Here is a 26678-nt window from a genome sequence, read left to right as displayed (position 1 = left end):
TCTTTTCACAGCTACAGGCTTTGGCTCAGGCTGTTCTTTCTCTCTCAAAGTCCCTTTCCTTTTCTTTTTTCGCCTAGCAAAAACCCTTTACCCAACTCAAATATAACTGACTCTGGAAAGACTCCTTAACCTCCTTAGGCAGATTTAATCACTGCCATGGAAATTTTCATCTGTCCATATTAGCAGGTATAACATTTTATCATGTTATAATTGATCTGTCTCTCCCTGCTAATTGGGAAGTACTTTAAATTAGGGGACTGTCTTATTCTTTTGCCTTTCCTCAGTGCCTAGTACAGAGGTGACAAATGGAAGACTTTCACTGTATTTAATTCATCCATCCATTCATTCAACAAGTAATTTTTAGGGCCGCCAAGTGTGGTCGCATAGTTGAGCATAACACAATTCTAGGGAGTGCCATTCATGTGAACTATGATGTACTTCAGTCTGTTGTACAACCACATGATGAGCCTTATTTATTAAGCACATGTAGTGTATCAGGTGCTGTCTAGGAACACAGCAGTGAAAAAACGCACAAAATGCGTCTTGAATGAATAATTTGGCCATTGTTTTATTCCTGGGGCTCCAAAAAAACTTTTTCCATTTTTGGTAATATTCTGAACATATGGTACTTAGATGGTGATAATCTGTGTAAGCTATTAAAAGTCTTTGTTCTGGCTTGGAATCGTATCAGTTCAGTGTGAAATATTATCTCATGCAGCTCAGGTAATTTTTATCACATAAATGATGATGACTTGTGTTTCCTAAAATGAAAATGAGATTAATGATTTGTTTCCTCTAACTAATACATGTAGGTTTTTCCCTATTTCATATTTCTTAAAAGTCATTCATTCCTTTATAGAAGCCTGGAGAGTAAACTGATAAAAATAACAAACATGGGTGATCAGAACCTACAGAATGCATTGTCTGTTTCTCCAGTGTATATTGCAAGAACTGCCCAGTTACATTTCAAACATATTGTCATTCATTATTTTGAATATGAAATTAAAACTAATTATTAGTCTAACAAAAGAACCACAAGTGATCACAAATATACATTTACCTACATGATTTGTGTTCTTAAAAATAATCCTTTGCACTAAATAATACACATATATACAAAACCTCTTGTGATTCTGTTTCAAGATCAGTAATTCCTTTCCAATTCAAACGACAGTCTTAAACTTTCCTTTGATTTAATTTTATTAATTTCATTTTCTTTGACAGCAACACATTTGAAAGAAAGAGGCATTTCCACAAGGCATAGAATAGGAAATAGGCTTAAAGTGTAATTGGAGCAATGAAAGTGAGTCTTTTAACTTTTGTCTTTGCTTCCTATTTAGGGACTGTTCAGCTTTGTAGAATCTGAAGCTTATACAATTAAAGACATTGTCTTTAATGAAAATAATACAAAATTAGACATAAACACGAATATTTCAGCATGAGATAAGAAATTACAACAAAAGCTGACAAATACCACAACTAAAACACTAGATTAAAACTCTAAAATATTTACTTCTCAACATTTCTATATAATGTTTCAACATTCTTTTGGTCACCATTTTTTAGTCATTTTTATGACAATGCTCTGTAAACTCTGTATTATTTTCTTCAGGGACAATAGAAATATAATTCAATCTTTTCTTTACAGGGTTGATCAGTTTGCTTTTGAAATTATTGCTAGTTAAGATCCATAGATCTGCAACTTTTCACACAGACATACTCACTTTTTGCTGGGCTGCTACAGGTTTGTGCCTTGCAAACAAAGGAATTCTGAGCAATTGTGTATCTTACAATTTCCATCAAAAAAGAAACACAAATCTTGTGTATCTGTGCTGCATTCCTAATGAGAGAGAGCTTCCACTGTCTGTTGATATTAAGGATGCTCTGCTGACAATTTCCCACATGTGATCAGTGGAAGAATTTTCCATAGGTGAACTTCAGTGCTTGTTTCTTCTCCTTATCATCTGCTCCTGATACTATGAGGAGGGAATACTATTATTCCCATATGATCTCACTCCTCACTTCTGTCACATGATGCCAGGTAAAGGAGCAGGGTAGAAGGTTCCTGAAAGCTATGACTCCTGTCTCTGTGCATGGAAGTGATTAGAATCACATGAATATATCCCACCACACACAAACTAAATGTACCCCAACTCAACTTCCCCACGGCTGGATCCCAAAATTGCCCATGGTCATTATACAAGAGGATAGTTTTCCCCCACCCTCTTAAGGTCCCTGCTTGTATCTGCAAATTAAACTGATAAAGACAGGTTAATAGAATAAAAACATACAAATTTGTTTAATATCAGTTTTATGTGAAGCAGGAACCTTCATAAGGAAATGAAGACCCTAAGACGTGAGTATTTAATGCTAGGTTCCATGAAGAGTGGACAGTCATGGGAGAATATGGCAGTTAGCTAATGGGAGGTAATTGTATTAGACTGGGGGAAATTTAGTAAGGCCTGCTTGGTAGGGTTCTTTTTCATGTTCCTTTGTTATTTTAGAGATTAAGATACTCCCTTCCTCAAGGTATAGAGAGGTTACCTCTCACTTTAGGGTTTTATGACTTGGTTTAGGGAAGAAGGAGAGGGTGGGGTCAGAATAACTGCCCCACTTCTTCCATTTGCTCAGACTCCTACAACTTAACAATATTCAATATGCCAAGGTGCTGTATTTTGGGGTAGTATATCCTGAGCCCCATCATCACCTCAATCCCGTATGACACAATGGGAAGTAAGACCCCAAAACTAGTCAGAGGAGAAAGGGGCAGTGATCTTAAGTAAATGCAGTTCTAATATCAGTGCCATGCAGTGTTTACAGAAGCATGTAGCACTGTGCCTTGTCGCTCAGTCACGTCTGACTCATTGCAATCCCATAGACTGTAGAGCCTGCCAAGCTCATGACCGAACAAAAATGTTGAGAGGATCCCTCCCTGAGTCTTGAAGATACCTAGGCAAATGTAGGGCCCTGGACTTTAGCTTCATTCTTTTCAGAGTAAAACTCTGTTGTTCTCATGGCTTCCTCAAGGGAAATGACACATAAGACCCACATAGAAATCTAGACAGATGGCCCCTGCTGTGTGGTCCTAAAGTCCTTAGATTATATCCTTTTTTTTAATGTCCAGATAAAATGACTTGAGTTCAAATATTGCTGTGCCCTGATATACTTTCCAAGGATCCTGGGATTCCTAAGAAGGAATGGATGCTTTCTGTCTCCTCATGATTATCAAGTCTTGCTTCAAATTCCTCCTAGTTTAATTTAAATTTTGATAACCTTCCACCATCTTGGTGCTGCTCTCTGATCTGATTGTGGATACAACTTCATTCATTTCATTCCTTAACAATAACAACAGCAACAACAACAAAAGCACGAGTACAACAGTAAAGGGATATGGGAACTTCCTTGTCTTGCAGAGAAGAATGAGTTGATGAAGAACTTTTTTATGCAGAGAGGAAAACTGTTACCAAACTCAGGTCTGGCTGCTTGTTACTCAAACCTGAGAAAAGACAAATGTTGATAGAAAGGAAAGTTGCTTGTAAATTTCTGAATTCAAACAGTTAGTGAGCCATGGAGCTAGGAATCAAGCATTAAGTTATGACCCTCTTGATGGTAAGTAAGAGAAATAAACCTAAACCGACTCGAACAAAAGAAAGGATACAAGGCTCTCTGATGTTACCTGTTGATAGGCATGAGACTGGACCTCAGGAAGGGATTCACTCTTTACCTCTTGGGTCCTCATTTCTTCTCCTTCATGGGTGTCTGCTTTGTTGCCTCTTTCTCTTCAGTGGTGTATGGCACCTTGTCTTAGAACTGGCAAAGTAGTATCAGGGTATGGTGGCTAAAGCCCTGATATGGGAGTCAGATAGGAGCTTTGCTGTAATTTATCAAGTGTTCTTGAGCTAGTCGCTGAGGCTGTACTTGCAGTAGTCCTTTTAATTGGCTGGGCCTGTTGTAATAGTAAGTCAGGATGGATTTCAGTAATTGTTTCCATAATTAAACAGCCTCCATAATTTCCCTCATGCACATATTTCTTTTCTGAGATATATGCCAGGAAAACCTTCTGAGTTTATCTCCAGCATAACTGTTGTGCTACCCTGATTCATCCTGGAAATGGACTGGAAAAACACATTCACTTGAGCATGCAAACATTTGATCATTTATACATTACTTATCCCAGGGTTTTTTGCCTTATTTAAATGGATAACTTGAGACTGATTCCCAATTTCAAGATGAAATTTTAGACACTGAAGGGAAGGATGAGACAATGCAGACATTTGGGGACAACACCGACCTAGCCAACATTCTTCAAATTATTCCTTACTGCTATTATCCCACTCTGTACATTCCTGAGGATGTCATTCACTTGAATAGAGAATATTATTTAATTTAAATGTCTAGATAATTGCCCTGCTTTCTACATTACTCAGGGTAGACAAGGTTATGCTATGCAAGAAACACTCCCCCAAATGCCATGTGCTTAAAATAACCAAGTTTTATCTCTTATTCATGTAATATATTTATCTCAGGGCAGCAGAGAGACTCTGGTTGATTCAATTACTCCAGTCCTCCAGACTCCATCATATCCAACAGTCCTAGCTGCCATGCCAGAGCAGAGTACTCTGGAGAATTGCATCACTCATAGTGAGTCTGCTCCTCTGACTGTACTGTAACTGATACAAAGGCACTGTCTCTTTCTTTTTATTTCTCTGATAGAAACCTACCTTATGCACACTGAGAGATAAATGACTCATAATTTAATGTTAACTCCTTCCAAACTGATATTTTAACAATAGGTTAAGTGTATAATGTAGACAATTGAAGGATGAAGGATCTATGAGTACATGAAGCTTTTCCTAACCCTAATTCTGCCCAAGATTACAGAGATCTTGGTCAGGACACTTAACATCTTTGGACTTGGGACCTATTTCTGTCATAGATAAAATGAGAATAACAGTGTGTTGGAAAAACACTGTTTGGAGGGATGGAAAAACCTAACTTCTAGTCCCACCTCCTCCACCAAGTGGTTGTGAAGGGCTGGGAAGGCCATTTAATTTAACTTCTATGAGCTTCTGCATCTCCATTTAAAAAATATGGAACTTGGCTCTTGGTCACCAAATTGGTATACATGTATCTCAGAAAATATACAAAGACTTTTTAAGGGTATATGGGCTCTGTGGTGTTAAGGGGATCATTTTGCTTATTTCCAAGGTCCATTCATATACTTTCCCAGCTTTCTGTAGGCTGTAGTTTTCTACTTCTTGGATAACTGGCATTCTCTCTCTTTTTACAAAAAGTCTGTCCTACTGTGTGTGTGCTCAGTTGTGTCCAGCTCTTTTCCAACCCCATGGACTGTAGCTTGTCAGCCTCCTTTGTCCATGGGATTATCCAGCAAAAATATTGGAGTGGGTTGCCATTTCCTTCTCCAGGGGATCTTCCCCACCCAGGAATCGAACCCCTGTCTCCTGCGGCTCCTGCATTGACAGGCGATTCTTCATCACTGAGCCACCTGGGAAGCCCTCATCTATTCTAAATCCTACTTTAATATATTGCCCTTGGAAGTAAAGACACCTAGGACCCTAAACAAAGGATCATTTTGGATACTGGTGTTTGGAGACGCCTCCTCTACTGACTTATAAACATATGACAAGGCATTCTCATTTTGCTGGCCTTAGAGTTTTTCTGAAAATGGTGAAAAGTTACCTTGGAATTAGGATGTTTTGGTCCTTGTTGGGAGGTTCTGAAATTAAATATAGTGTAGAACATAGAATATGGGTAGAGAGCGTATTGGCAAATATTTAGCAACCCCATCTCTTCTATCCCCTGTCAGAAAATGCAGTTCTTTTGACAGTGAATTCTAGAATGATTTATTTTATTTTTTTCTTATCTTGCCTAATCTCATATCTTGTAATTATATGCAAACAATTTTGTTTCAGGTTTTCTCTATACTCATCTCTTTTTTATTGGCTGAAAAGAAAAGTAACTTCAAATAGTCAAAATGGAACAGATTAATGATGCTCTACTTCTAATTTCAACTGTAAGGTTTAATGGATTATTAGACCTTTCAAATTATACTGGATAAAACCACATATTCAAATTATAGATGATTTCTTTTAATAAAGGTGTGAGGTTTTCAATGAGGTGCCTAAAACCTATATTATCAAATCATATCATGTAGTAATCATATTCATTATAATCCTCTTATGTTACTTTATGAAATGTTTAATATTTTTATTTCCTATTAACACAAAATATTTTTAGAACTGATTACTTTTTAGTAATATGTATCTTGCTTGTTCATTTAATATGTAACTAACATTTTATCATTTGTATCTAAAAAATTAATGGAGTGATTTCTGAATTATTTCTGAAAGCCAAACTCATGCATACACATTTACTGAGGAAAATCCAAGTCTTTTATCTTACAGCTTGCTTCACAATAACTTATAATTTTAGCTACACAGCATCTGCATGAAAATAAATCAATGGAAAATTAATATTATTTTAAGGACCTCCTGTTTTCAGTTCAACATGTAAAGTGCTTAGAAGTTCTTACAATAAGAAGAAAGCTGAAGAAAATAAAAACCAACAACTCTTCTTAGACCCATCAGAGAATTGAGGTCCGAGGCAAACTATTGGCCCCCAAACTGGACAAACAGGCAGATGCATAGAACCACAGCTTACAGGCAGCAAAGCTGGGGGCAAAGGCTATCATTTGGGGCCAGTAATTGTAGTAACACTTTAGACTGTAATTGATGAACTGCTTGAGGCTCAGTGTGGACTGACTTCACAGTTAGTCCACACTGAGGGATCCAATATTTGGGTGGGGGGCACTTTTTCTGAGCTTTACACCCAGAAGCCTTGGTTCTCACAGTGAAGACCCAGCAGGAGGAGGGGAAATATGTTCTGGAAATGCATCCAGAGCTCTCCACAGCCAGGCCTGCCATCAAAGGAAATTAGTTGATCAGAATGTAATGGACTGGGTTTTCACCAAAGCCTAACCCACTTGAGGAAAAGGAAATGTCCAACTCAGGCTCATTAAATGACAACTTAACACCATATCTGCAGGGCTTCAGCATAGTAATAGAGCTAAAAAGAACTGCAAGCCTCAGATGCTATTTAATGAATCTCTGGGGTGTAAAAAGACAACAAAAGAAATAAAAGCAAAGACTCTAGAGGAAATTTTAGCCTCTGACACACAGCTATAACAAACAATAAGCACTGCCTAACCCCTAGCCAGAGAAACATAAAACCTCGTGCTAAGGTCCTAGCTACCTCAGCTCCTTTACCCAGTACATCATGTCTGGCTATCAAGAAAAAATTACAAAGCATACCAATAGGAAAGGAAAACACAACTTGAAGAGATGGAGCAATCATCAGAAATAGATATGACAAGGATGTTGAATTATCAGACAAGGAATTTAAAATAACTGCGATTAATATGCTAAAGAACGTAAAGGATAAAGTAGGTAGCATGCAAGAACAGATGGGCAATGTGAGCAAAAAATGAAAATTATAAGAAAGAACTAAAAACAAATGCTAGATATAAAAACCACTGTTACAGATATGAAGAATGCCTTTGATGGGCTTATTAGTGGACTAGACATCACTGAGGAAAATACCTCTGAGACTGAGACTATCTCAGTGGAAACTTCCCAAACTGAAGATCAAAGAGAAAACAGTAAGAAAAGCAGAACAGAATATCCAAGAACGGGGGTACAACAGCATAAGGTTTAACATATATATAATAGGAGTACTAGGAGGAAAATGAGGGGAAAGGAACAGAAGGTACATTTGAAATAATAGCAGCTGAGAACTTTCTAAATTTAAAGACAGGGACCTACCAACAGATCCAGGAAGCTCAGAGAACAAGAAACATGGTAAATATTAAAAAAAAAAATTGACACTCAACCATATCATATTCAAGCTTCATAAAATGAAAGAGAAAATCCTGACAGAAGCCAGAGAAGGAAAAAATAAAAATGGCTTACTTACAGAGGGACAAGGAGAAGAATTACATGAGACTTTTTTTCAGAGACCACGCAAGTAAGAGGAGAATAGAGTTAAATATTTACAGTGTCGAAAGGATATTATTTGTACAAAAACTTAAACTTTCTTGAGTACTTTTTCTTTTTTTTTTAATTTTATTATTTTTTTAATTTAATTTTATTTTTAAACTTTACAATATTGTATTGGTTCTGCCATATATCGAAATGAATCCACCACAGGCATACATGTGTTCCCCATCCTGAACCCTCTTCCCTCCTCCCTCCCCATACCATCCCTCTGGGTCATCCCGGTGCACCAGCCCCAAGCATCCAGTATCGTGCACAATATTGAATACTTTTTCTATTTTAAAAGGTTCTATGATACACTGTTCCTTCAGTGGCCTCCAATAAATCATGCTTCCCAATATTCTGATGCTTTATAGTCTTTCCTTTTCCATGTTGACTCTGGGTTTGGCTATTGGTTTAAGTGGTGGTTTTTAAGTAGTATTTAGTTCTCTCTTTTTTAAATTGAAACATAGTTGACATACAATATTATGTTGGTTTCAGGAGTAAAACTGTGGCTCCTTGGGGGCTTCCCTGGTGGCTCAGATGGTAAGGAATCTGCCTGCAATGTAGGAGACCTAGGTTTGGTCCCTGGGTTGGGAAGATTCCCTGGAGAAGGGAATAGCTACCCACTCCAGTATTCTTGCCTGGAGAATTCCATAAACAAAGGCGTGTGGTAGGCTACAGTCCACGTGGTTGCAAAGAGTTGAACATGACTGAGGGACTAACACACACTACTATTATGTTAGTTTCAGGAGTACTACACAATAATTTTACATTTGTATACATTATGAAATGATTATCACCATAAGTCTAGTTACCATCTGTTCCCAAACAGTTACAGCAATATTATTTGACTGTATTCCTTGTGCTATTTATTACAATCCCATAACTTATTTATTACGTAATGGAAGATTTGTTCCTCTTAATCCTCTTCATCTGTTTGGTCCATCCTCCCTTCCCCCTGGACTTCCCTGCTGGCTCAGTGGTATAGAATCCATCTGCCAATGCAGGAGACGTGAGTTCTATTCCTGGGCCAGGGAAGATCCCCTGGAGAAGGAAATAGCAACCCACTCCAGTATTCTTGAAGAAGGCAATGGCACCCCACTCCAATACTCTTGCCTGGAAAATCCCATGAACGGAGGAGTCTGGTGGGCTGCAGTCCATGGGGTTGCTAAGAGTCGGACACGACTGAGCGACCTCGCTTTCACTTTTCACTTTCATGCATGGGAGAAGGAAATGGCAACCCACTCCAGTGTTCTTGCCTGGAGAATCCCAGGGACGGGGGAGCCTGGTGGGCTGCCATCTATGGGGTCTCACAGAGTCGGACACGACTGAAGCGACTTAGCAGCAGCAGCAGCAGCCAGTATTCTTTCCTGGGGAATCCACTGGACAGAGGAGTCTTGTGGGCTACAGTCCACAGGGTCACATAAGAATCAGACACAACTTAGTGATAAAACAAGGCCATGAGGAGAAGCCCCTTCCCCCTACCCCCTGGTGACTACTCATTTGGTTGCTGTACCTATGAGTCTCTTTTCATTTTGCTTTATTTTGCTGTTTTGTTTTTTAGATTCCACATATCAGTGGGACAACTTGGTATGTATCTTTCTCTCCCTGACTTATACACGTCCCATAATAGTCTCCAATTCCATCCATATTGTTACAAATGGCAAGACTTAATTTTTGTGGCTAATTTTTCATTGTGTGTGTGTACCATGTCTTCATCCATTCATCTGTTGATGGACACTTGGTTGCTTCTGTACCTTAACTATTGTAAATAATGCTGCTATGAACATTGGAGTGCATATGTCTTTTCAAACAAGTGTTTTTGTATTCTTTGGGTAAATTCCCAGAAGTGAAGTTGTTAGATGATATGGCAGTTCTATTTTTAATTTTTGAGGAAACCTCATACATTTTCCATAGTGTCTGTATCGATTTACAATTCCACCAACAATGCTTGAGGATTCCTTTTTCTCCACATCTTCACCACCAATTGTTATTTGTTGTCTTTTGGATAATAACCATTTTTACAAGTGTGAGGTGATATCTCATTGTGGTATTGATTAGCAATCAATTGATTTCTCTATCAATCAAAAGATGATTGAGCATCTTCTCATGTCTATGATATCTGTATGTCTTCTTTGGAAAAATATCTTTTCCTCTGTTCATTTTCTAATGAGGCTTTTTGGTTTCTGAAGTTGAATTGTGTGAGTTCTTTTTGTATTTTAGGTATTAACTCTTTACCAGATATATCATTTGCAAATATCTTGTCCCGTTCAGTAGGCTGTCTTTTTATTTTACTAATAGTTTTCTTTATATACTAAAGCTTTTTAGTTTGATGTAGTTCCATTTGTTAATATTTGCTATTGTTTCCCTTGCCTGAGGAGATATACTCAAAAAAATATTGCTAGACCTCCATCGAAGAGCTTTCTGCCTATGCTTTTTTCTAGAATTTTTATAGTTTCAGATATTACACTTAAGTATTTGATCCATTTTTAGTTTATTTTTACATATGGTGTGAGAAAGTAATCCAGTTGGACTATTTTCCATATAATAGTCCAGTTTTCCCCCCACCACTCATTGAAAAGCTTGTCTTTTCCCTCTGGTATATTCTTCCCTCCCTTGGTTTGTCATACACGGTCTTTGTAATGTTGAGGTATGTTCCCTCTCCACCCACTATGCTGAGAATTTTTTTGTAAATGGATGCTGAAATTTTTCAAAACCTTTTTCTATACCTATTGTGATGATCATATGATTTTTATCCTTTTTCTGTTAATGTGGTGCATTACATTATTTGATCTAATGATATTGGACCACTCTTGTATCCCTGGGGAAAATCCCAAAACATCATAGTGAATTATCCTTTTCATATATTGTTGAATTCAGTTTGCTAATATTTTGTTGAGGATTTTTGCATCTGAGTTCATTAATGATATTGGCTTGTAATTTTCTTTTCTTTGTGGTGTCTTTGTCTGATCTTGGTATCAGAGTAATGCTTGCTTGTAGAATGAATTTCAAAGCACTCCTTCTCTTTCAATATTTTGGGATAGTTTGAGAATAATAGGATAAGTTCTAGGAATTTATCAGTTTCTCCTAGGTTGTCCTTTCTACTGGCATAAAAATTGTTCATGGTAGTCTCTTTTGATCCTTTGTATTTATGTGGTTTTTGTAGTAATATCTCTTTTGTTCCTGATTTTATTTATTTGGGCCTTATTTCCTTTTTTCTTGATGAGTCTGGCTACAGGTTTATCAATTTTATCTTTTCAAAGAACCAGATCCTACTTTATTGAGCTTCTCTCTTTTTTTGGTCTCTATTTCATTTATTTCTGCTTTGTTCTTCATTATTTCTTTCCTTCTACTTACTTTGGGTTTTGTTTGTTTTTCTTTTTCTGCTTCCTTTAGGTAAAAGGGTAGGTGGTTTATTTGAGAGTTTTCTTGTTTCTTGAGGTAGGCTTGTATGGCTCTAGACTTTCCTCTTAGGACTGCTTTTGCTACACCCCATATATTTTGAATGGTTGTGTTTTCATTCTCACTTGTCTTCAGGTATTTTTTTAATTTCCCCTTTGACTACTTAGGTGAGTGACCCACTGGTTCTTTAGCAGCATGTTGTTTAGATTCCATGTATTTGGTGTTTTGTAGGGTTTTTTTTCCCCTTGTAGTTGATTTCTAGTCTCATTTTCCTGGTGTAGGACTCCCAGTCTGGAGAGCACAATGTGGGATTTGGACCCCTTTTTGCTTTGGTAGAACCTCTGCAGCTGTGATTATCTTCCTGCTTGTGGGTCACCACCTGAGGGTCGGGGTCTTGACTGACCTCTGCCTTTCCTACCTGTGCCACTGTAGTTACTCCTTTATACATTTTGTTCTAGAAGGCTTTTCTGCTAGTCTTCCAGTCATTCTCGTATGTAGTTGCTCTGTAAATTGTAATTTTGGTGTGCCCATGGTAGGAGTGAGCTCAGGGTCTTCCTGCTCCACCATTTTGGCCACACTAGGCAAGGAGTGCTTAGCTATAGTGGTCAGTTTCAGCCAATGAGACATTAGTGAGAATGATACAAGTCTTGATAAGTTCTTGTACCCTGGGGCTTGTCATCTTGAAGCTTCTTTTGGGAACAGCTTTGCTATGAGAAGTCCAAGCAGACACATAGAGAGGCTTCTGTTAAGAGCTGGGGTCCCTGGCCAACAGCCACATCTAACCTCCCAAACTTTGACGAGTACCAACCTCAGGTCATGTGAGTGAGGTCATTTTGAACATTTTAGCTATCCTAGTATCTCATGTGAAGCAGAAGAACTATCTAGTTAACCCACAGAATCATGAAAAAGATAAAGTGTTGCCATTTAAATCCATTAAGTTTTAAGGTGGTTTCATATGCAATCACTGGATAACCCAAATAAATACTTTGTACAATCTATTTCTTAGTAGATTTTATAATATTCATTGATGCATATATTAAAGTCAAACTTTTTCTGACTTTCTCTGAATTTTTTTCTAAGTCTGATTTGACTAACTGCATTGACCATGAAAAATGTTTTGCCTCTACATTTTTTAAAATGTATAATTAATGAGCATTTCATAAGTCTTAGAAAAGTCTTCTTGGTAATCTTCCCAGAAATTGAGAAAATGAATGACTCAAATCATCGAGTAACAAGATCTTTTTGAAAGTCAGGTGGCTCCTAATTCTTTGCTTTCAAGAAAACTGAAGGAGGATAGGATTAAATTGTTTCTGCAGGGTGGATCATTTTATGATTTTTAGTATTTAACTGAAAAGGAATTCACTTACTTGAATAACATTGGTATAAAAAAAGACAGATATGAACAAGATTCCTCAAATTATTTATTTACAAAACAAAAGTAAAAATAGTGGGTCTTGAGCTCTGTGTTATTCTATCAATAACTGGTATCCATTCATGGACACAGGAGCTAAGTGAAAAATATATAGTCTTATTTTGCTCATTAAATAACTCATTTCTGGAAATTTTTACTTTCTTTTGACCTATTATATAATAGCAATAATTTTAATGATAGCTGAATCTGAAAGAATGTTTCAACATTTAAAGAGCTTTTTCTGTCACAGAAAAATATCATTTCAATTTATTAGCATATTTTGGAAAGAACTACAAATGATCAATTAAATATTTTAATCATAAACATATGATACTTAAATAAAAATTTCTGTGGGAAAATGAAATAGAAACACGTTTCAAAAAGAAAAACAAGAAAAACATACAATATCTCAAAGTAATGTAAAATGTGTTCATGCATTTTTAATATGTTCTGTAACCGTTTGCAAAATGGAATTGATCTCTTATTATTAACATAGTCATGCTGATTCACTTGTCCTCAGAGACATGCAGAACAGTCTCACCAACTAGTGAAAACTCAGAATACTGAGATGTAAAAGACCATTCCAGGACTTTTTCTTCATCTATAACGGTTATTACAAGTCCATACACATTATGCTGCATGTTCTACAAAGCAAGAAATGTAGATTTCATCTAAAGTTAGGGGCTTCCCTGGTGGCTCAGAGGTTAAAGTATCTGCCTGCAATGCCGGAGACCTGCGTTCGATCCCTGGGTCGGGAAGATCCCCTGGAGAAGGAAATGGCAACCCACTCCAGTCTTCTTGCCTGGAGAATCCCATGGATGGAGGAGCCTGGTAGGCTACAGTCCATGGAGTCGCAGGGAGTCGGACACGACTGAGCGACTTCACTTTTCACTTTAGTAATACGATTATATGACAGCTACATACAGTTTATGTATGTGCTTAATCACTCAGTCGTGTTCAACTCTTTGCGACCCCATGGAGTGTAACCTGCCAGGCACCTCTGTCCATGGGGATTCTTCAGGCAAGAATACTAGAATGGGTTGCCATGCCCTCCTCCAGGGGATCTTCCCAATCCAGGGATCAAACCCAGGTATCCAGCATTGCAGGTGGATTCTTTACCATCTGAGCCATGAGGGAAGCCCAAGAATACTGGAGTGGGCAGTCTATCCCTTCTCCAGGGGATCTTCCCCACCCAGGATCAAATCAGGGTCTCCTGCATTGCAGATGGATTCTTTACCATCTGAGCTACAAGGGAAGCCCATTCCACACACAACTTGGAATATAAAATAAAATGGAACTTGTAGTTTTAAGACTTTGCTGCTTGAGCCACTAATAAAACTAACCGGTTGGGATAGCTGGCAGGAAATCTAGTAAACAAGGACATTTATTAACACTGGAGAACCATCCACAAATTCTTATACTCTGTCGGCTGCCCAATAATCAATAAGAACAGACTTCATTATAGGCTGCAAAAGTAAAAATCAGGCTTTTAAAGTATCAGTTGAGCTGTTTTGCAGTTTTCAAGTCTCAAAGATTTATTTACTTTATATCCTCCTGAAAATCTCTTCCATTCTTCCCCTACTTCCTATGCCCACAGCTACTGTTATAGGAGAATATTACAGTAATCAATCAATATCTGATTAAAAGTGTGCAACTCTTTCATTATCTCCACGAGGTGATTGAATTCCTTTTGCCTGAGCTGTAATGATCTTTTACATTGTTGCAGTGCATGTAGATTCCAGTGCCATTTGTTTAGTGTGAGTGAGCAACTTTTCTATGTCTTTTGTATCAGAATGTGGAGAAGAGACTGCTCATACTCACCAGGAAGATAATTACTATTGAATAACTACTGGTCACTTTGTCTCTGGGCTGAACGTTTGATGTTTTCTGACCCACCCCACTCCACCCCGCTATTCCAACACACATACAACCTATTTATTTCTGTACTTGATTTCACAGAATATCACTCATCAATCATTTCTGTACATTTGATAGCTAGTGTTTTCTTTTCCAAAAAGTTTTTGGAAGATCATAGTGTTGGATAAGCAGGAAAGAAAAATACTTGTGTTGTGTGGGGTAATACATACATATCTCACTGCAAGGTTGACTCTCAATTATCAGTGGTAAAAGAGATGTAAATAACAAGAAAATTGAAAATGTCAAATAATAGTTTCTCATTGAAAACCAATAGATTATATTAGATTATATTATTATATCTTCTTTACCCAGCTTTTTAGCAGAATGAATAAGTAATATATTCACCTCATTACCTTCTGTATACCCTCTGGTAGACAAGCATATAATCAGTTAGTGAGGATAGTCAGAAATAAAATAGGCAGAGAAGACTGACAAATGCAGACATGCATAATTTGCCTCTGAACAATCTTGATTAATGATAAATCAAAGCTTTTAACATAAACGCAAAGAAGCCACTTTGCAGCATTGTCTCTTTGCATAATATAGAAAAAAATAGAAATCAGATACAAAGACAAGATATTTTCTATTCTTTTTCTTGGAACCTGATGAATATCCTTAATCTTTGATGTCAGGAATAATTTTAGAAGACTGATGGAAGTTATGGACTCTCTTCTGAGAAAAATGCACGATGATAGGAACACTAGAGGAACAGCACAGGAATATAAGAGGATGCTTGATGCTCCCTGGAGTTATGCGGTGCTGACATACACATGGTTACTATCCTTGGGACTGCAGATTAGCGAGCCCTGCTGTGCTTACTCTCTGCTGTGATCTTTGGCAGAATTCAGTTGGAAATCAAGTAAGCAAGTTTCTATTTTCATCTAGGCCAATGGGTTTCCTAATGGGAAGCTGGGGCTTCCCAGGCGGCACTAGTGGTAAAGAACCCGCCTGCAATTGCAGGAGACGTAAGAGACATGGGTTCAGTGCCTGGGTCGGAAAGATCCCCTGCAGGAGGGCACAGCAACCCACTCCAGTATTCTTGCCTGGAAAAGCTCTTGGATAGAGGAGCCTGGTGGGCTACAGTCCATAGGGTCGCAGTGAGTCAGACAGGACTGAAGAGACTTCCCACACATGCACGTATCTGCTACTGCTACAGAAAGGCAGTGACTGGAAGCCTACCTAAATCAGTAGAGGGGTAGTATTTCCAGGTGGCACTGTCAGGAAAAGCTCAGTGGCTTTACTCAGAATGTCACATTTACTTACAGAAACAACAGTGATACTTACAGAAGAGGGGCAAATCAGTTAAAAAAAAAATGCCATTGCCAGGGCTGACCTTTCCAATCAAAATAAATCTCTTGTGCCTTGCTGTGGCTTTAATCTGACTTTGTCTTCTACAGCTGGCTTTATTGAATGTTCTAAACTTTTCTGCACATGAAATATTTTGAAAATGTAATTCAATTGCCAGTAGCACATGAATGAAATGAAGCAAGGAAATGGCTCTTCAGTGAGTTTTGGCTTTTTCTTTTTCTGGATTAGATGAGCAGCTGTTGGGCAGTAAGGCTACCAAAATGGCAATTTGAGCCAAATAAAACTCAATCAAATTGGACTGTTAATGCCAGTCAGACTTAGAATACTTGAGAGGAGTTTAGGGACAATGAGAGTACTCTAAAGGAGCTATTTCCTCTAAATGGATCATTTCTTCTCTCTTACTTCTCAGCTAGCCCAATTTGCTCACATTTTCACGTCTTGGAAATGACTTATTCTATGCTTTGATGTATAAGTGCAAGTAGTACTAAAAGTTATGTTTTTTTAAAGATTGTTGATGTGGGGATGGAGGAATGATTAAGTATACTCAGTCCAATCTATGTGTTCTTCCATTGAAGAAAATCTTTAGAAAGACTGCTATATAATCAAGAGGATGTCCCTTGTGGCTCAGATGGTAAAGAATCTGCCTGTAATGCAAGAGACCCAGGTTCAGTCCCTGTGTCAGGAAGATCCTCTGGAAAAAGGAATCGCAACCCACTCCAGTATTTTTGCCTGGAGAATCCCATGGACAGAGGAGCCTGGCAGGCTACAGTCCACAGGGTCACAAAAAGTCGAACACAACTGAGTGACTGACACTTTTACTTTTCACTATAAAAACAAGATACACTGCTTGATCTGAGTTCTCAATTTTATTTAGAACCTCAGAATTACCTGTTGAGGTAAATGGGTTATTTTACAATTCAGGAGGCTTTACAAAGTGACTTATAAGTAGGATGAAGATGGTCTGGAACACAGGCCTCTTGGAACTTGCTACAGTGCATCTGCCCACATGGCATGGACCTTCTTCAATTTTCAGGGCCTTTTGTTAAGAAATACATGATGATGCCTGGAACAATTTTGAAGGAAAAAACTTAGTGCTAAAACTGCCAAGATGGTACTTCCGAATTCATTTCTCACCAAAACAGCAAATAATCTAGAAAAAGTATATCTTTAGCAGCATCTCAAAATATTCCATCTGGAGAGGCCACAACAAATCTAACTCCTGATTCCTGATTTCTTCCTCATGATACCCATAAGGATTCCTTGTACCTTCCCACAATATCATGGGGGGAAAGGAACACTATGTTGATAATGTCCTTGGTTTTATTTATCCCCGTTGCAGAGAACAATTATTTATTTATTGACCAGCTTTGCCAAAATGTTTTGGAGAAAGTAGGATTTCTTTAAAAGGGAACATGAGAGCCAGAACTGGGTTGTGGACCATGAATATTTAGTTCAAAACAGAGAGATATATCTTGTCCCTTCCTGTTTTTACATGGTGCCATGCAGTACTTTTGTGTGTTTTTCTTTAACCTGGAACTCAGAAAATGCCTGAGTAGTTAATTTCTTGGGATGCAAACATACTTGCATAAGGTAGTAACTCATTTGGTAAAATTATCTAGCCAAGCAGATCTATTGGGAAATATATAATACATACTCAGGGAGCATGGGAAGGGCAGAGCTGATATTTCGAAAGCGGGAGAGGATTCAGAAAATCAATTGCGGTAAGCTCAGTATGCTTTGTTAATCTAAGGCCATCCCCAGACACAAGTGACCCATGACCTGTCCTGTTTTCAGGGAATAGCTAGCCACTTTGATATTATATTTGTGTTTGTATGTTTGTAGATGCAAAGAAACAGTATAGTCACAACTTCAATTGTTTTTACACTGTTATGCAGAGAAGATGGGGCTCTCTTATTTTCTTGAGGCTTAACTTGGTTTCCTTACAAAACCCAGTCCCAGAGTAGAAGGAAGAAAACAGGAAAAAAAAAAAAAATTGATCCAAACTTTTGTTTCCTCTGTCCCCTTCTCCAGCTTCTTTCTGATGAATACTTGGGTAAATGTGAACATGTGTGGCAGCGTAGCCCCGTGCTGAAGGGAAGAGTTTAGGTCATTGGGGGTAGTATCCTCCAGCGGCTTGTGGCTCTGGGACTGTGTCCTCGGTCCACCCAGCAAGGGCTAGTACTGCTGACATTGTCAGTTCCTTCTGCAGCAGGCAGAACAATGTCTGGCCACTCTGGCCCTCTTTTTCAATGCAGCCTCCGTTCAGCTCTCATGGGTGTTAGAGGTTTCCCCCAATTCTGCTGCATCTTCACTGTGGGGAACTCACCACCGGCTCAGAGCTCTCTCCACTTCCCGTTACTTCCACTCTGGAGCTTCAGGGCTTCCTGTGTCTCACCGGGCCACACTCAAACCAAGAGTGCACAGTAAAGGCAGCTGTCAGCGAATGCTTGGGCATGCTTTTTTCTGTCAAACTACACTGTTGGGAAATATTGAGGGCAGGAGGAGAAGGGGACGACAGAGGATGAGATGGTTGGATGGCATCACCGACTCAATGGACATGGGTTGGGGTGAATTCCGGGAGTTCGTGATGGACAGGGAGGCCTGGCGTGCTGCGGTTCATGGGGTCGCAGAGAGTCAGACACAACTGAGCAACTGAACTGAATTGAACTGACCACTGTTCCATCTGGTATACTTAGATGTGGTTTGCTTCTGGTTGACAGTGCTGAGTCGGTTCAGTCATGTCTGACTCTTTGCGACCCCATGTTCTGTAGCCCGGCAGTCTCCTCTGTCATGGGATTCCCCAGGCAAGAATACTGGAGTGGATTGTCATGCCATCCTCCAGGGGATCTTCCCAACCCAGGGATCGAACCTTTGTCTCTTATGTCTCCTGCATTGGCAGGTGGGTTCTTTACCACTGAGCCACTGGGGAAGCCCAGATTCATTCTTAAACCCCATGGGGAAAACCAGGACAAGCGATCTCCTCTGTTCTTAGTCTTTCCTCACTTCTGAGGACCCTATCAAGTCCTTACCTTGTCTTATTGTATCTTACCTTACCTCTCCTCATCTCATCTTCTTTTTCTAACTTCCTTCAATCTCCTAGGAATAGAAAAACAGCAGTCTTGGTGCGCTCACTACAAGTCCTATCTCCTTTTTATTGTGAGTTTCATGACCTAGAGGTAAGAGGGATATTTTCTCTACATTTTGGGTTGGACAGATTTTATAAACTGAGTCTTGGACCTTGTTATGTTAAAGAAGGGTTTAGAGGAATTTAGCAAACCTATTGCCGGGAGAAATATCAATAACCTCAGATATGCAGATGACACCACCCTTATGGCAGAAAGTGAAGAAGAACTAAAGAGCCTCTTGATGAAAGTGAAAGTGGAGAGTGAAAAAGTTGGCTTAAAGCTCAACATTCAGAAAACGAAGATCATGGCATCCGGTCCCATCACTTCATGGGAAATAGATGGGGAAACAGTGGAAACAGTGTCAGACTTTATTTTTCTGGGCTCCAAAATCACTACAGATGGTGACTGCAGCCATGAAATTAAAAGACGCTTACTCCTTGGAAGGAAAGTTATGACCAACCTAGATAGCATATGCAAAAGCAGAGACGTTACTTTGCCAACAAAGGTCCGTCTAGTCAAGGCTATGGTTTTTCCTGTGGTCATGTATGGATGTGAGAGTTGGACTGTGAAGAAGGCTGAGTGCCGAAGAATTGATGCTTTTGAACTGTGGTGTTGGAGAAGACTCTTGAGAGTCCCTGGGACTGCAAGGAGATCCAACCAGTCCATTCTGAAGGAGATCAGCCCTGGGATTTCTTTGGAAGGAATGATGCTAAAGCTGAAACTCCAGTACTTTGGCCACCTCATGCGAAGAGTTGACTCATTGGAAAAGACTCTGATGCTGGGAGGGATTGGGGGCAGGAGGAGAAGGGGACAACAGAGGATGAGATGGCTGGATGGCATCACTGACTCGATGGACGTGAGTCTGAGTGAACTCCAGGAGTTGGTGATGGACAGGGAGGCCTGGTGTGCTGCGATTCATGGGGTCGCAAAGAGTCGGACACGACTGAGCCACTGATCTGATCTGATCTGATCTGATTCTCTATCTCTGTCTCTCCTCAGCATTTCTGTTGTCCTGAGGATCTAAAGAGCTATAAATCTGCAAATGGGCATAAAGTTCAGGGAGAATCAAAATGAATGGCCTTATTTTCACAAAGATATTATCCCTACCTATGCATGGGATTGCCCATTTTACCATGCATGTATGTTTGGATTCTACATAATCCAATCTAATGCACAGTTTCATCATATACGAACCTTACTCCTTGAAACGTGTGTTAGAGGTGTGGACAGACACCACCAGTGTTCACCATGAATACACGATGAGCAGGAAGATGCTTGAGGATATTTCCCCATTTCTCTAAGGTTGGATCCTCTTCCACCAGTTCATCCAAGCTTCTTTGGCTTTACTTTACATTAGCTTTACTTGCTAGTGAAGCATGCACATAGGGGAGACTCACCCAGCTCTGATGCTGTGTGAATGATTGGTTCTTTGCACTTTTGAAAGAATAATTTAACTAGTCCAAGTATCCTTCAGTAAGAGCTCTGTTTTGTCTTTCTAGGATGTTGTGAATATCAATCTTCTGAGTCAGTGAGCATCCTGGTAGCCATCTTTTAAATAAGTCTTCCTGCCATATTGCATTTTGTTTCTTACCTGCATCCTATAGTGGAGAGCTACTTTTGACAAAGTTCCAGTTGGAGTGCTATAATTGCTACTCAATTACTGCCTTTCCCAGAAAATTCAATTAGAGACCCTAAGAAGATTTCTTAACCCCACAGCCATTTAACATGCAAAATTACAGATGTTTAAATGGTCATCATTTTAATGATTTAGAACTTGGAAGAACAAGGAATATTTCTTATCTTATTGCCTTCCATTAGTTTGTTTAAAATTATTAAAGTTTTTCTAGGCTTTAAATTGAGAAAATAAGACATAAAAGTTATTTTTAAATGCATGTAATTAAATGATATGTAATTAAAATAGTTTTCATTTATTCAGATGTTTGTGGAAAAGTTCTTTTCTCTTGAAGATCAATTTTCCATCAATGATGAAAGTGATGGAAAGCAATGACATATAGATGTGTACTTTTAGACAGTAATTTAGGGTTCCATCATATAGCAGTGACAGGAAATCCTATATAAAGACATAAATGGGAAATGATACCTGACAGATGGATTTGGGGGATAGGCTGATTGGCACTGTAAGGAAAAGACTATTTTGTTCCTTGATGGAAAATTAGTACAGAAATAGATGTGTGAGTCAAACCTCAGCACAATAATGACTTCCTGACAGGTACTCTCTCCAAACCCTAAGTACATTAAATTTAAATCCAAAAAACCACTAAACTTTAAACACTTCTTATTTTTTTTCCTATAAATTGGAAGAAAAAGCAATTTGCACTTTTAATAGGGACCACAGTACTTGGTTGGTATATAACAAATTGCTCGCCATGGACCAAGACAGATATTAAATAATAAGGATGAGCCAATTGATTGGCTCGTGGTGGAGAGCTGTACAATGTGCTAGGATTGGACATTAGCTTTTGAGTGGTTGAGACTGAACCTTACTGCAATTTGGAAAAATTCCCAGCACAAACAGAAAGAGATATGCCTCTGGCCCTTCAGTGGCTTAGGGAAACCAGAACCATCTTTGATATATTACATGTTTTCCCAGCTTTCAATATTTTGTACATTATAAGTCTTGGGGAAAAGATTTTGTTGACTCCAGTAGCTCTCAAGCAGCTGAAGCAGAATACAAGCTGATTTCAAGTGTATAGTTAGTTACAGCTACAAGATCCAGCGGAACAAGGTCAACCACAGCTTAAATGTTGTTTAGCTGGCATTCAGCTGTCTGAGCCTCTTTGAAGGAAAAGACAGGAGACATTATTAGTTGAGTATCTATACTTTCAAACTGTGGTGGTGGAGAAGACTCTTGAGAGTCCCTTGGACAATAAGGAGATCAAACCAGTCGATCCTAAAGGAAATCAGCCCTGAATATTCATTGGAAGGGCTGAAGCTGAAGCTGAGGCTCCAATGGTTTGGCCACCTGATATGAAGAGCCAACTCATTGGAAAAGATCCTGATGCTGGGGGAGATTGAAGGCATGAGGAGAAGGGGGCGACAGAGGATAAGATGTTTGGGTGACATCAATACACTGAGTCACAGTATTGACAGTGAGTCAATACTGACTCAATACGTATGAGTCTGAGCAAACTCTGGGAGGTGGTGAAGGACAGGGAATCCTACAGTTAATGGGGTCACAAAGAGGCAGACACGACTTAGAGACTGAACAACAAATAAAAGTAGAACGATGTCCTGGGCACTTTCCTATTTGACTTAACCTTCATAACCTCCTTGGGAAATATGATGCCTATTTAAAGATGTGGAAGTGAAGTTTATGAAAGTTAAATAAACTATACTCAGTCCCACAACTGTAAGTTGGAAGACCTGTCCCTTAAGTTCTGGTCTGCCAACATTTTCCTTAGCTTTTCTGTACCATGTTTCCTTTATGAATGACTTTTCCAAAAAATTCTATATATCCACTTCTTACCAATAGGTCTTGTCAGCATTGATCCAACTCGCTCACTAACGTACTGTTTTGATTTGCTAGGGCTGCTATAACAAAGTACCACAGACTGGATGGCTTAAACAACTGTATTTTCTTACAATTCTGGAGGCTAGAAGTCCAAAATCAAGGTATTGATAGGTTTGAGTTCTCCTGAGACCTCCTTCCTTGGCTTGCAGATAGGTTCTTCATCGCTGTGTTCTCCTGTGGTCTTTTCTCTGTGCATGCACACCCCTGCTGTGTCTTTCTGTGTTCAAATCTTCTCATCTTCTAAGGACACCACTCAGATTGGATCAGGGCCCACTTTAAGGCCTACTTTAATTTAATCACCTCTTCATAGGTCCTCTCTCTAAATACAGTCACATTCTGAGGTGCTAAGAGTTCGGGTTTCAATATATGAATTGAGAGAAGGGGATGCGATCAGCCCATAACAGCCACTTAGATAATAATCAAGGCATTAGACTATTTCCTCTTGGGCTCTGCTAGGTCTTCCCCAGAGACCCAGAAAAAAGACCCCAAATGCTGTCATGAAGGACAAAGACAGTGACTATAGTGTCAGTTCTTATTTTGGGTTGTACTTATATAGCTCAGAAGTATGAATTGAGCAGTCCTTATCACTGTGGTGGGTTTTGTGCCTACTATATATAAGTTGCATTTATGCAAGTAGATTTAAATTTGTGAAGACAAAGTATTAAAATGAGGGCTTCTTATTGCCGAGTGAAGATGTACTACCTACTTTTGTGTAGACACAAGCATAGACCATTCATGTGATGAAAAGAGATCCAGAGCTCTAGTGACAGCAGGATAAAGGAAATTACGGACGGCCTTACTGTATCCATGAAAGGAGATAAAAATCCAAGCACTTCTAGAAGCTTCAAGGAGTGAGTACCAGGAGTGTAGTGGGCAAGACAAAGACAGGAAGAGACAGTTGTGAGGTCTAGGGGCATGTAGCTGCAGTTTAGAATCACCTATGGAGGAGAATCTGGACTCCTGGTAGTAAAGGGACTGGTCACAACCAAATAGAAAAATAATGTAAAGGACAGCAATTAGAGTAGCTAATGATTATTGCATTCCTACTGTATGCCTTTCCTACTATGTCCCAGGCATACAGGGCTCTGTGTACATGTTGTTAAGAATTTTACACTGACTTACATATCCTCTATGATCTTTCTTCCATGCTACATGGATCTCATGACCAAAGCTTTTCTTTCCTTCTCCCATTTCAAGGTCCTCTCTACTCTCTCTCATCTGAGTAGCCCTTGAATTTTCTCATTCTCTATCCCCCAAGCTCAGATTATCTGGTTTCTTGGAGGAACATCTAAGAATCTTCATCTAGCTGGTAGGTCAGGGATTTCTTTCCATCTTGTTTCTACTTTGTCATGGCTGTGTGGAGGAAAATCAGTATTTGTGGTACCATAAGAGAACAGATGGGAGAGGGCAAATGTATGGTATTTTTAAAAAGATGGAAACTTTAACGTATAACCCAACACTATATCCTTGATTACTGTCTGTCTTTTCTAATTAGAATGGAAGTTCTATCAGAAGATATATCTCTCCCAGGCTCATAGCATCAGCATAGGCAACCAGTACATACTTATTGGATGAATAAATGAGGTATATAAAAATTTGAGCAGATGAAGGAATGAAGAGGAGAATTCTCTCTGGTGCTCATTTCTGCAGCCTTGCTTAACTTCCTAGGCTATTTCAATGTATAATTTTTTGCTAAAAATCATGGGCACAGAATCCTATAACTACTCTTTGGTTTGTATATTATCCCACAACAGAGCCTCCTACATTTTTCCAAAGATTTGAAACTGTCAATAAAGGTAAGTCCTTTAAAATATCAGGCTTCCTATATTTAAAACTCTATTTCTTCAAGACATGTCCTCATATGCAGACAGAGATCAAATAATGTCCTTTGTATTGAATTAAGGCAAGTTTTTGGAAAATGAATTCTATAAAATTTCCAGCTTTATTTTTCAAGAATGCATTAAGATTAGCAGCAGATGGTAAGCTCTTTGGACTAGGTCTTGTGCATTTTGCTTGTAAAATGAGAACACAGATTCTGAATCTAGGCAGTTGAGTTGGAATTCTAGCTCCCCTTTCTTGTTACCTTACAGGGTCTTGGCAAATTGTTTAACCTTTCTCGCTGGGTTTCATCATCTATAAAACAGGGATCATAATAATGTCTGCCTCATAGTATGCTGTGAGAATTAAATGAGCACTTAGAACAGGTTTTCACACACAGGAGAGCAGTACAAGTGTGAGTTACTGTTACTGTAAAAGGATGTGGCGTCCTTAACACTGAATGATAATTTGCTTCTTAAAGGGCCCCATGATTTAAATAACATCTCATGTGGGTGGCAAAGAACAAAGAATCTTAATAAAGACACATCCTGTGCTGGGCTGGGCAGTTTATATACATTATCTCATTTAATCTTTACATCATTCCCATTTACAAAACAAGAGCAAAACCAAACCAAACCAACCAAACAAACAAAAATCTTAGGTTAAAAATGTGTAAGTTCTTATTCCTAATAAATGAAAGTCAGATTTCAGTCTGGCTTTGTCAGATTCTGAAGTCTATTTTGTTTTAATGGTTTAAGTGCAGAACTACTTAGAGAAAGTTGAAATTTAGAAAATTGTTCAGCTACAGGCCTCTGTGCTAAAAATATTAAAGTGGCTGTAGAATACCTAATTTGGTTTCCCAAAATAAGCAGATTAACTCTCTGGAGAAAAGAGTAATTTCCCCTGAAGGATATTGCAAAATCTTATCAATTTTTACTGAGGAGAAAGAGGCCTAAAATATAGGTTTAGAAATACAATTTTAGATTTAAAGAATTTTTTTGTAAATAGAATGAGTACTGGTTTGAGGATCTGGGGTCATAATCAATTGTGATTTAAATTATTTTAGCTATTGTTCTTATTTGTGCATATGGTTTGCTTTTTTGTTTTGTTTTTGAAGGACCTCTAAGTCTTTAGAGGACACATACCAGGAAACAAGATCGCCATCATCTCTGAGCTCCTGTTTCTATTTCTTTATCTCAACGTGTCCTCTTCCCATCTCCTATTGCAACTGTAGCAGTGTTGGTTATGTGACATGTTTTAATGTATAGGGGTGTGCGTGTGGCTGTATTTTCTCCCACCTTATGCTTTAATCTCTGTTTATTAATATCACTACCTTTTGCTTTTTTCTTTCTCCTTACTTTCACGTTATTTCTCATTGATTTCTCTTCTCTTCTTCCCCCACAGTATAGACCTGGAGTCTGTTTTATTTATATCTGATAAAGTTGTGTGTTCTCCATTCCTACTTTAACCTATCAAAAGAATAGTTGATATTTCTATATTTAAAAAGCTGACCCTAAACAACAAGGTCCTACTGCATAGCACCAAGGTCCTACTGCATAGCACCAAGGTCCTGTTGTACATTCAGTATCTTGTAATAAACTATAGTGGAAAAGAATATAAAAAAAGAATATATATACACTATAACTGAATCACTTTGCTGTACACTTTGCTGAAACTCACACAACATTGTAAATTAACTAGACTTCAATTAAAAAAAAAAAAAGCTGACCCATGTGGCCTTAATTATTTTCTTGGTAGCACAAAAGGATTTCCACCTCATTTGAAATAGTTGTTGAATAAATTTTGCAAACATTTAAAGTAGCAGCATTGAAACAATGGCTGAGATGACATATCTACCTAAATAAAAAATATATATGAAGAAATTTGAAGATGGAAAGCTATTTAAGAGAATATAGGTTATTTTAATATTCTGGAGTAGATACGGAATTCATTCCATGAAGAAGTACCTACTACAGTGTTTTTGGGAATTGACCTAAAAGGAGATACTGGCATTCAGAATTCTGTTTAGAAATGAAGTTAAGAGTAAAAATGAGGCCTCTTAGAATCAGAAATTTCCCCGAGTCTGAAATGCATTGTGTCATTGGAAGATG

The sequence above is a fragment of the Bubalus kerabau genome, chromosome 8, assembly GCF_029407905.1.
Source record: "Bubalus kerabau isolate K-KA32 ecotype Philippines breed swamp buffalo chromosome 8, PCC_UOA_SB_1v2, whole genome shotgun sequence".
Classification (NCBI taxonomy): Eukaryota; Metazoa; Chordata; class Mammalia; order Artiodactyla; family Bovidae; genus Bubalus; species Bubalus kerabau.
Note: the sequence above shows the minus strand (reverse complement) of the source record.